This window comes from Ovis aries, chromosome 21, assembly GCF_016772045.2.
Source record: "Ovis aries strain OAR_USU_Benz2616 breed Rambouillet chromosome 21, ARS-UI_Ramb_v3.0, whole genome shotgun sequence".
Classification (NCBI taxonomy): domain Eukaryota; kingdom Metazoa; phylum Chordata; class Mammalia; order Artiodactyla; family Bovidae; genus Ovis; species Ovis aries.
In genome coordinates this window covers 16,014,212-16,026,560 of record NC_056074.1, presented here as the reverse complement: position 1 = coordinate 16,026,560, position 12,349 = coordinate 16,014,212, and the positions used below count along the sequence as shown (strand labels likewise).

The 12,349-nt window shown below is 40.8% G+C and overlaps 1 pseudogene; it reads left to right on the top strand.

Annotated features, from left to right (window-relative positions):
- Positions 1–11,544: 11,544 nt before the first annotated feature.
- On the top strand, positions 11,545–12,116 carry LOC101117030 (dynein axonemal light chain 1-like; annotated as a pseudogene).
- Positions 12,117–12,349: the final 233 nt, after the last annotated feature.

The following is a 12,349-nucleotide window of genomic DNA, read 5'->3' as shown; positions in this document are numbered from 1 at the left end:
TTGACAGACATAATACATTTGTTAAACATAATTTTAATAGTTGGCTATGGGGAAAGATAGGCGGATTATTAAGAGTAGAACCAAAGTCATAGAACCATGAAATAGTTGAGTAGAACTGTGGAATGATAGACCTTGACACTTTTGACAGGTGAATCCAAGAACTTTGAGAACCTCCAAGCAGTCATATACCATCTATCATACATTTTGCCCATAAAATGCATGCATAATGGTGAGTATATAACTACAAAGCCATCATATGATAGGAGGGATGGACCACGGGCTCAGGTACCACCTAGGTGACTTGCTCCTTCATGCCCATATCCTAGTGCACAGGATTCAAATTAGGTCTCAGCAAAATGACACATGGACACCTTTTACTCAGGAACAGTCAAAACTTTGAATCAACATCCTCTTGAAGCTCCATTTGGCTGAAGTGTTTAGCATGACTCCGCCCAGAGAAGAATCTTGCTTGTTTTAAGATAAAAAGAAACATGTTATCATTTGTTTGAAATTTTCTAATATTTCTTCTATTTTGATGAAGCATGAAGATATCCAAAGTTTTGTCTTCTTCTCTCCTATCTAAACTAGATAAAACCTAGAGAAAACTCATCTGCAGATCAAGAAGCAGGACTTGACAAGTCCAGCCCTTCAGTAGGCCTGGCAGCCCTCTGGGAACCACGGGAAGAGAGGCCCACAGTAGCTTCCCCATCTGTCCTGAGTCTGGGAATACTGCCCAGTAGAAGCCTTAGAGATAGTCAGGACTCTACAGTATTGGCTGGAAAACACTCTAACTTTGATCACAACCCAGTTCTCTCTCCTGATGGCTCTGGCAGCCTTTAAGATGAAGAAGTGAAAAGGAGACTGCAGGAAGAAACAGTTAGGATTGCACACATGTGTGCGCATACACACAGACACATTAAACCAAAACCAAACAGTGGTCTCCATTGTTTGACCTGCTGCCGGAAACACTAGGCATGGAAAGAACAAGCAGCAGTTACCAAGAAGAATCCACAAAGCAAAGCTCTAAAGAGCAACTGACCAAGTGAAGCCTAAATAGTTTTTCAGAAGCTTCAGCTGAAGGCTTCAGTCAGCAGAAGCATGGATCAGGACAGTCAAGATTTGAGAAGAAATATACGCCAATTAAACTCATGGCCAAGTATGATATCCTGGGATATCAATACCACAAATCTGATTTTAATTTTTTAAAAAGGCCCTCTAAAACCAAAAAGAAAATGTCCTGCTTACTAAAAAGATATTTCCCTGTCCTTCTTGAGTGTGTAACACATTGAATGGATACTACAAAAAGAGTTAAAGCCATGTTTAATAGGGTTGTCTAAATAATGAATTAAAGAGAGAAAACATTTCTTGTCAGTAATCCCTAAATATCATCTCAAAAGGCCTTAAAATATAATGAAAATTCATAGACTATTAGGTAGCCGTTAAATGTCATCATTAGGAAAACCACACAAAAACATGGGTAAATGATCCTTAAATAAGGTTGAGTGAAAAAATTAAAATAGAAAGCATTTGGAATTATAATAATAGCCTGTATTTATTAAGGGCTTACAATTGAAATATACATACACATATGGGTGGGTTTCCCAAGTGACACTAGTGGTAAAGAACACTCCAGCCAACACAGAAGACATAAGAGATATGGGTTCAATCCCTGGATTGGGAAGATCCCCTAGAGGAGGGCATGGCAACCCACTCCAGTATTCTTGCATGGAGGATCCCATGGACAGAGGATCCTGGTGGGCCAGTCCACAGAGTTGAGAAGAGTCAGACATGACAAATGACTTGGCACGTACACACACACACACACAGACATGGGTATGAATTAAATTGAGATAGTTGTATTAATGTATGAGATTTGGGATGATGTTTTTATTTTCTTGAACATTTTCTTTGGTATTATTATAGCAAATAGTATTTTCTATATGATATATTACCTATATAGATAATATATAGGTATTATCTATGGCATAGAAAGTTATGACCAACCTAGACAGCATATTAAAAAGCAGAGACGTTACTTTTCCAATAAAGATCCGTCTAGTCAAGGCTATGGTTTTTCCAGTGGTCATGTATGGATGTGAGAGTTGGACTGTGAAGAAAGCTGAGCACTGAAGAATTGATGCTTTTGAACTGTCATGCTGGAGAAGACTCTTGAGAGTCCCTTGGACTGCAAGAAGGTCCAACCAGTCCATCCTAAAGGAGATCAGTCCTGGGTGTTCATTGGAAGGACTGATGTTGAAGCTGAAACTCCAATACTTTGGCCTCCTGATGCGAAGAGCTGACTCATTTGAAAAGACCCTGATGCTGGGAAAGATTGAAGGCAGGAGGAGAGGGGACGACAGAAGATGAGATGGTTGGATGGTATCACCAACTCAATGGACGTGGGTTTGGGTGGACTCTGGGAGTTGGTGATGGATGGGGAGGCCTGGCGTGCTGCAGTTCATGGGGTCGCAAAGAGTCGGGCATGACTGAGCGACTGAACTGAACTGATTATTATAGCAACTTATCAATTAAAATAAATACAATCAAAGAACTAATTCTAAAGGAAAATAAAGTGATGAACACCCAAATTACTGCTGATTTCTGTCCGTCTTTCTTTTTTGAGTTACCCATTCTCTCTTTTTTAAAAAAATTGACATATAGTTGATCTACAGTGTTGTGCTAGATTCTACTGTAGAGCAAAGTGATTGAGTAATACATATACATATTCTTTGTCATATTCGTTTCCACTATAGCTTATTACAGAATATTGAATACAGTTCCCTGTGCTATACAGTAGGACCTTTTTTATCTATTCTATGTATAGTACTTTGTATTTGCTAATCCCAAACTCCTGATTTATCCCTCCCCCATTTCCTTTTTGGTAACTATATGTTTATTTTCTGGGTCTGTGAGTCTGTTTCTGTTTTGTAAATAGTCCATTTGTATCGTTCACATATCATATAGTGAATGTCATATCATATAGTATTTGTCTTTCTCTGCCTGACTTAGTATGATAATCTCTATGATAATCATTTGCCATGATGAAAATGGCATTATTTCATTCATTTTTACGGTTGAATAGTATTCCATACAATTGATCTTTTTTTCTTTTATGCTTTTTCATGTGTCCAAATTTATGATGGGAAAGCAGTGACAGGAAATTTGACTTCTATAGAAAATAACAGCAAAGAAATCACTCTGCAAACTCAAAAAAAATTTTTTTAATCAGACAAAATGAGGGATTCATGTTCAAAAGCTTGAAAACTTAATTTAAAGCAGTACTCATTTCTAACACATGACATGAAGGGTCTCTGATGTCCCTTCAGCTATCTGAGAGATTTCCACACAATGCCCACAGTGTGGTGGGGAGTACAGCTCCACCACTTTCTAGCTGTGTCCTTGTGTGTGTGCTCAGTCACTCAGTCACGTCCGACTCTCTGAGACCCCATGGACTGTAGCCTGCCAGGCTACTCTGCCCATGGAATTTTCCAGGCAAGTATACTGGAGCGGGTTGCTGTTTCCTACTCTGGGAGATCTTCCCAACCCAGGGGTGGAACCTATGTCTCTTGTGTCTCCTGCATTGGCAAGCAGATTCCTTACCACTGTGCCACCTGGGAAGCCTTGTGTCCTTGGTCAAGTTATTTAGGCTCTCCAAGCCTTCGCATCTTCCTTTTAAAAGTGGATATATATATAAAGCACTTCATAAGAAGGAAGATACTCATTTCATAAGAAGGAAGATGCTTACTTCATAAGACAGTAGTAAGATTTAAATAGGTTAACAGGTGGTAAAAAAATCCACCTGCTGATGCAAGAGGTACAGGAGACACAGGTTCAATCCCTGGGTTGGGACGATCTCCTTGAGTAGGAAATGGCAACCCATGCTAGTACTCTAGCCTGGAAAATCCTGTGGAAGGAGCCTGGCAGACTACAGTCCAAGGGGTTGCAAAGAGTCAGACACGAAGGAGTGGCTGAGCACACATGCGCACAAGACTTAAATAGTATATGGAAGTTCCTAACACCTTGCCTTGTAGGCAGTCCATGACTAGTAAGTCCTAGTTCCCTTGCCTCTCCATTCCCTGCTCATAAATCCATCATAAAAAACTCAACCTACCTGTGACTAGTTAATTACCAGGTCATTAATAATACCATTTCCCACTTATTATCTGCCTACTTGGAGATTCAGGCCCTGGCACATGGTGGGTTCCCAGTAAAGAGATGTTTAATGGATAGAGGGATGGATAGCTTCATTTCTGTCTTCAGATTCCTAACAGAAAATATATTGAGTTTGCTCTGTATATTTCTAAAGAATACAATTGGGACCAGAAAGCACAGTGATAATCTTTCTTTTTTTTTTTTTTTCTTTTAGCAGAAAAAATAGGTTTGGCTAAGCAAGGATCTGGCTATTGGAGAGGAGGCCTTGGGAAGAACAGAAGTACAAAGGAGGCTTCTCTGAACAAGACACATACTCTCCAGGTCTTTGGACTCTAGTCAAAGCTAGAGTCAGTTTCACAAAAATCAAGAAGAGTATTTTAATAAAGCTGTCCAAACACTGAAGTGTGTGCTAAGTCACTAAGTCTTGTCAGACTCTGGAGTCCCATCGTTGACTGTAGCCCACCAGACTCTTCTGTCCATTGGATTTCCCAGGCAAAAACACTGGATGGGATTGCCATTTCCTCCTCTAGCGTATCTACCTGACCCAGGGATCAAACCTGAATCTATTGCCTTTTCTGCATTGGCAAGCGGATTTTTTTTTTTTCACAGCAGAGCTACCTGGAAAGCCCAAACACTGAAGAGGCTGCCTCAGAAACGATAGGTTCCTCATTACCATTCTCTGGGCTGGGAAAGATGTTGCCATGGTTGCTGTTATGTTGGAGAGGGAATTCTAGCTCTAGGTTGGTGATTAAGATGAGAAAAACTCTTTTTAGCCTGAGGTTTTGATTTCATTTGAGACTCTACTGACACCTAGAGGCTTATTTGTAAATATTACTACAAATCTGAGCCCACAGAAAGCTCTCTTACTTCTCAGTTCAAATTTTCAGCTCTACTTGGGCCTACAGGTGCTCCCTGTCTCCAGATAGTCCCAGGGGAGGAGTCTCAGAAAACTAAATATTATGATCATGCAACAGCACCATATCTTGACACAGCTACAAGACCAAGACAGAAACATAGTTACAGGAAGCTCTTTCTCCTTCCATCCTCAAGAAGGAAACAGGTCACACATGTGACCAAACAAGTTACCATGTGAGGTAGACCCATGAAATAGCTAATGTGGGTGATCATGAAAATTGAATAAATAAAAATATGAGGTGTGGACTTCCCTAGTGGTCTAGTGGTTAAGAAATCTGCCCGTCAATGCACAGTACACGGGTTCAATCCCTGGTCTGAGATGATTTCACAAGCTGCGGGGCAACTAAGCCCAAGTGCCACAACTACTGAGCCTGTGCTTTAGAGATCAAGAGCTGCAACAACTGAGCCCGCCTGCCCTGGAGCCAGTGCTCTGCAAGGAGAGAAGCCACCACAGTGAGTATTCCACACACGGCAACTAAAGAAAGCCCATGCAAAGCATGAAAACACAGTGTACCCAAAGATAGATAAATAAATGAAAACATGGGTGGGAGGGCTTTCAGGGAGGGATTGACATGAGAACTGGTTCTTAATGGAGAAATAATGCAGGAGAGCAAGGCAGGGTTGGAACGGATGGCAGTGAGTGTGCTCAAGAGCCTGGACTTCAGAGTCCAAAGGACTCATGTCAGATTCTGGCTTCTCCTCACTAGACATGACTGTAGCTAGTCTCTTAGAATCTCTGGCATCATATTCCTCTAACAGAGGGGATACTCATGCTTTCCCTGAAAGCTTGTTGTATAGATCAGAGATAACACATGTAATTTTACTTGCTTAGTTTGGGCACATAATAAGCACTCCAGTGGCAGCTTGTATTGCTCTGGATTTGACACAGGGGTGTACCTGGAGTGTCCCAGGAATATAATGTTAGACAATTTGACTGGGACAGAGTGATTGTGTGGAAGCATAAGAAGTGAGCCTGAGGCATGTTATGTGCTAGACAGAACCTAAGACTAGAAGTCAACTGAACCTCAGTTTCAGTTCTTGATCTCATTTCTAAGACAAGTCACTCTCACTTTCTCTGAGTCTTTCTTTCCCATATGTAAAGTGAGGTGTCAGTCATTTCTCTCCCTGGCTAAGTATCAGAATCATCTAGAGTGCTTTTAGAAATTCTAATGACCATACGGTACCCCAGACCAGCTAAATCTGAACTTCTGTTGCTGGGACTCCAGACAGTAGACTTTTTTTAAAACTTCTTTTTAATTGAAGTACATATTTAATATATTCAGGGACTTCCCTGGTGGTTCAGTGGCTAAGACTCTGAGCTCACAATGCAGGGGGACTGGATGGTTCAATCTCTGGTCAGAGAACTAGATCCCATATGCTGCAAGTAAGAATTCACATGCTGCAATAAAGATCGAAGATACTGCATGCCACAACTAAGACCTGGTGCAGCCAAATAAATTAATTACATAAAAAATACATATTTAATGTATTTAATTTGATTAGTTTGGACATATGCATACAGCCATGGGGGCTTCCTAGGTGGCGCTAGTGGTAAAGAACCCTCCTGCATAAGAGACATTGGTTCAATCTCTAGATCAGGAAGATTTCCTGGAGGATGGTAAAGCAGCCCACTCCACTATTCTTGCCTGGAGAATCCCATGGACAGAGAGGCCAGGCAGGCTATAGTCCATGGGGTCACAAAGAATTGGACACAACTGAAGCCACGCGCACACACACATGTATACACCCATGATATTACTGAGGCTTCCCCTGTGGCTCAGCAGTTAAGAATCTGCCTGCCAATGCAAGAGACCTGGAGATGTGGGTTAATATCTGGTTGGGAAGATCCCCTGGAGGAGGCAATGGCAACCCACTTCAGTATTTTTGCCTGGGAAATAAGATCCCTGGAGGAGGAAATGGCAACCCACTCTAGTATTCTTGCCTGGGAAATCCCATGGACAAAGAAGCCTGGCGGGGTACAGTCCTTGGGACTGCAAAAAAGTTGGACACAACTGAGTGACTAAACCACAACAACAACATAGTAAGTCTTGATATGTATTTGTGTAAGTTCTCCAAATTAATTATTCTTTAAAATGGCTTCACAGGTGACACTAGTGGTAAAGAATCTGCCTGCCAATGCTAGGAGACACAGGAAATACAGGTTTGATTCTTGGGTCAGGGAGATCTCCTGGAGCAGGAAAAGGCCACCCGCTCCAGTATTCTTGCCTGGAAAATTCCATGGGCAGAGGAGCCTGGTGGGCTATAGTCCACGGGGCTGCTGAGAGTCAGACACAACTTAGCAACTGAACAACAGCAAATGATATTGCCACCAAGATAAAGGTAACAAACATGTCCATCACCTTTAAAAGTTTCCTTGTGACCCATTATTTTGTGTGTGTGGTAAGAATATTTAACATGAGGTCTATCCTCCTAATATATTTAAATGCACAATACTGTGCTGTCAACTATAGGTACTATGTTGTACAATAGGTCTCTAGAATTTATTCCCCTAGCATAATTGAAACTTACTCATTGAATAACTCCCTATTTCCCCCTTCTCCCAGCCCTTGGCAACCTATTCTAGTCTCAGATTCTACAAGTTTGACTATTTTAGATACTTCATATAAGGGGTGTTGAAAAGCAGAGACATCACTCTGCCTATAAACATCTGTATAGTCAAGGCTCTGGTCTTCCCAGTGATCACATACGGTTGTGAGAGTTGGATCGTAAAGAAGGCAGAGTGCCAACTGATGTCTTCAAACTGTGGTGTTGCAGAAGACTCCTGAGAGTCCCTTGGACTGCAAGGAGATCAAACCAGTCAATCTTAAAGGAAATCAGCCCCAAATACTCATTGGAAGGACTGATGCTGAAACTGAAGCTCCAGTATTTTGGCCACCCTGATGCAAATAGCCAACTCATTGGAAAGGTCCCTTATGCTGGGAAAGATTGAGGCAGAAGGAAATGGCGTCAGAGGATGAGATGGCTAGATGGCATCGCCAATGCGATGGACATGAACTTTGGCAAATTCTGGGAGATTGTGAGGGACAGGGAGACCTGGTGTGCTGCAGTCCATGGGGTCATGAAGAGTCAGACACGACTGGGCAACTGAACGACAACAATACATTATTTGTCCTTATAATACTGGCATATTTCACTTAGAATAATATCCTCCAGGTTCATCCATGTTGTTGCAAATGGTAGGCCTTCCTTCTTTTTTAAGATTGAATAATATCCCATTCTATGTATATACTGCATTTTCTTTGTATATTCATCTGCTGGTGGACATTTGTTTTCATATTTTGGCTACTGGGAATAGTGCTGCAACAGGTACGAGAGTGCAAACATCTCCTTGAGATCTTGATTTTAATTCTTCTGGATATACACTCAGAAAAGGAATTACTAGATAATATGGTAGTTTTAGGGGCTTTCCATGTGGCTCAGTGGTAAAGAATCTGCCTGCCAATGCAGGAGACATGGGTTCGATCCTAGGAAGATCCCCTGGTGAAAGAAATGGCAACCCACTGAAGTATTCTTGCCTGGAGAATCCCATGCAGAGAGGAGCCTAGTGGGTTACAAGCCATGGGATCACAGCATCGGACATGACTGAGCATGCACACACCAATGGTAGTTTTATTTAATTTTTTGAAGAATCTCTAAACTATTTCCCATAGTGTAATAGCTGGGTTATTTAAATTCCCAGCAAGAGTGTATAAGGGTTCCAGTTTCTCCAAATCCTCACAAACACTAATCTTTTGAGTGGTTGTGTTTGTTTTTCAGTAGCCACCTTAACAAGTGTGAGGTGATATCACTTTGTGGGTTTTTTGGTTTGTTTTTGGTTTTGCTGGCTCTCTCTAGTTGTGGTGAGTAGGAGCTACTCTTCATTGCGGTGTGTAGGCTTCTCATTTTGGTGGCTCCTTCCACTGTGGAGCACAGGCTCTAGGCGCATGGGCTTCAGTAGTTGCAGCACACAGGCTCAGGGGTTGTGGTTCGAGGGCCCTAGAGGGCACTGGCTCCAGTAGTCATGGCACACAGGCTTAGTTGCTCTGTGGCCTGTGGAATCTTCCCAGACAAGGGATGGAACCTGTGTCCCCTACACTAGCAGGTGGATTTTAATCCATTGTACCATCAGGGAAGTCCCTCATTGTGGTTTTGATTTGCTTTCCCTGATGGTTAGTGATGTTTATTACCTTTTCATATACCTTGTGGCCATATACATGTCTTCTTTGGAGAAATATGTTTTTAAATTCTTTCCTGTTTTTCATTTGGGTTATTTTTCTGCTACCAAGTTAGGAGTTTCTTGTGCATTTGGGATGTTAACCTCTTACCAGATAAATGGCTTGAAAATATCTTCTTACATTCCATGGATTGCCTTTTCACTCTTGTAATTATTCCCTTTACCATAAAGAAATTTTTTAATTTGATGCAGTCTCTACTTTCTCACTCCACACACAAAAATAATTAAAATGGATTAAAGACATAAATGTAAGGCCAGAAACCATAAAACTTCTAGAAGAAAACATAGGAACTACACTTTGTAACATCAGTCTTAGTAATATCTCTTTGGATATGTCTCCTCAGGCAAGAGAAACAAAAACTAAACAAATGTGATGACACCAAGCCACAAACATTTTGCGCAACAAAGGAAACTATAAACAAAACAAAACAACAGCTTACTGAATGAGAGGAGATATTTGCAAATGATTTATCTGATAAGGGGCTAATGTTTAAAATATGCAAAGAATTCATACAACTCAACATCAAAAAAACAACCTGATTAAAAATGGACAGAGAACCTCAATAGGCATTTTTCCAAAGGAGACAGAAGGATTGCCAACAGGCACATAAAAGCATCAAAAATCATCAGGGAAATGCAAATCAAAATCACAGTGAAATATCCCCTCACACCTCTCAGAATGTCAACATCTATTCTCAAAAAAAAAAAAAACAACAACAACAAATAACAAGTGGAGAAAAGGGAACTCTTGTGCACTGTTGGGAATGTAAATTGGTGCAGCCACTCTGGAAAACAATATAGAGGTTTCTCAAAAAACTAGAAATAGAAGTACCATATATGGAGAAGGGAATGGCAATTGGAGAAGGCAATGCAATCCACTTCAGTATTCTTGCCTGGAGAATCCCATGGACAGAGAAGCCTGGCAGGCCACAGTCCAAAGGGTCGCAGAGAGTTGGACACAACTGAACAACTAATACTACTACTACTACCATATAATCCAGTAATTCTACTTTTGGGTATATATCTGAAGAAAATGAAAACACTAATTTGAAAAGATATATGCTCCTCTATGTACATTGTAGCATTATTTATAATATCCAAGATATGGAAGCAAACACAAGTGCCCATCAGTAGAAGAATGGAAAAAGATACAGCAGAAAATTTTTTGTTGTTCAGTCTCTCAGTCATGTCCAACTCTTTGTGACCCCATTTACTACAGCACAGCAGGCTTCCCTGTCCTTCACCATCTCCTGGTGTTTGCTCAAACTCATGTCCATTGAGTTGGTGATGCCATCCAACCATCTCATCCTCTGTCATCCCCTTCTCCTCCTGCCTTCAATCTTTCCCGGCATCAGGGTCTTTTCCAATAAGTCAGCTTTTCCCAGGTGGCCAAAGTATTAGAGCTTCAGCTTAAGCATCAGTCCTTCCAATGAATATTCAGGGTTGATTAAATGTATCTGTTGGTAAAAGTAAAGTCCAATGCTGTAAAGAACAATACTGCATAGGAGTCCGAATGTTTGGTCCATGAATCTAGGTAAATTGGAAGTGGTCAGACAGGAGATGGCAAGAGTGAATATTGACATTTTAGAAATCATTGAACTAAAATGGACAGGAACGGGTGAATTTAATTCAGATGACCATTATATCTACTACTGCAGGCAAGAATCCGTTAGAAGAAATGGAGTAGCCCTCACACAAAAGACTCTGAAATGTAACTCTTTGGTGCAATCTCAAAAACAACAGAATGATCTCGGTTTGTTCCCAAGGCAAACCATTCAATATCACAGTAATCTAAGTCTACGCCCCAACCACTGATACCAAAGAAGCTGGAGCTGAATGGTTCTATGAAGACCTACAAGATTTTCTAGAACTAACACCAAAAAGAGATGTCCTTTTCATCATAGGGAACTGGAATGCAAAAGCAGGAAGTCAAGAGAATCCCGGAGTAACAGGCAAATTTGGCCTCGGAGTACAAAATGAAGCAGGACAAAAGCTAACAGAGTTTTGTCGGTCACAGCAAACACCCTCTTCCAACAACAGTGGAAAATTACTCAGTCTTTAAAAAAAAAAAAGAAATCTTGTCATCTGCAATAGCATGGATAGACCTAGAGGATATTATGTTGTCAAATAAGTCAGAGAAAGGCAGATAATGTATGATTTCACTTATATGTGGAATCTAAGAAATGAAACAAATGAACAAACAGAACAAAACACAAACAGGAGTGACAGTAGCAAATGCCAGAATGGCAAAAGCAACAACAGTCAAAGAAGCACTAGCCAGGGGGGAAGAGAAAACCAGCCAGAAGCCATCTGAAGCCAGAGAGATAAAGCTGTATGCCCAGATTCCCCCTGTAGAGAAGATGGACATACCATTGTCCACACATTCTAACTGTGAGAAGCTTTCACTGACTACAAACTGCGTTGAAAAAACTGCAAACCTAATGACTTAAAAACCTTAAGAATATTGTCTTTAGGAAGAAACAACACAAACAACTTAAATGAACTGGAAGTAGTAGGGGACACATTAGAAGAACTGTGGATCCCCTACAATTTTATTGAGAAGTTGAAAGGGACCCATGTAATGAAGGAACTGAAGATTCTTTACATGTCTAATAACCTGGTGAAAGACTGGGCTGAATTTGTGAAGCTGGCAGAACTGCCATGCCTAGAAGACCTGGTGTTTGTAGGCAATCTCTTGGAATCGAAACATTCTGCTGAGGGGAACTGGATTGAAGAGGCAACCAAGAGAATGCCCAAACTGAAAAAGCTACATGGTACCCCAGTAGTTAAAGAAGATGAGGAAGAAGGTAACTAACACTACATTTTCCACTTTGTGTTAACTTCTTTAAATATCGTAAGAATAGATAAGTTTTAAATAGTTGTCTATTTTAAAGATACTGTGTGGGGCAAATGGTTCTTATACCTCTCATTCCTTTCTTATATTCACTTAAACCCATTCAGTATTTCTCCAACAATAACACCAACCTTATATATTCTAGTTCTCTTTTTAGAAACTATACATTTACAGTTTTTTCTTCAGTCCCAGTT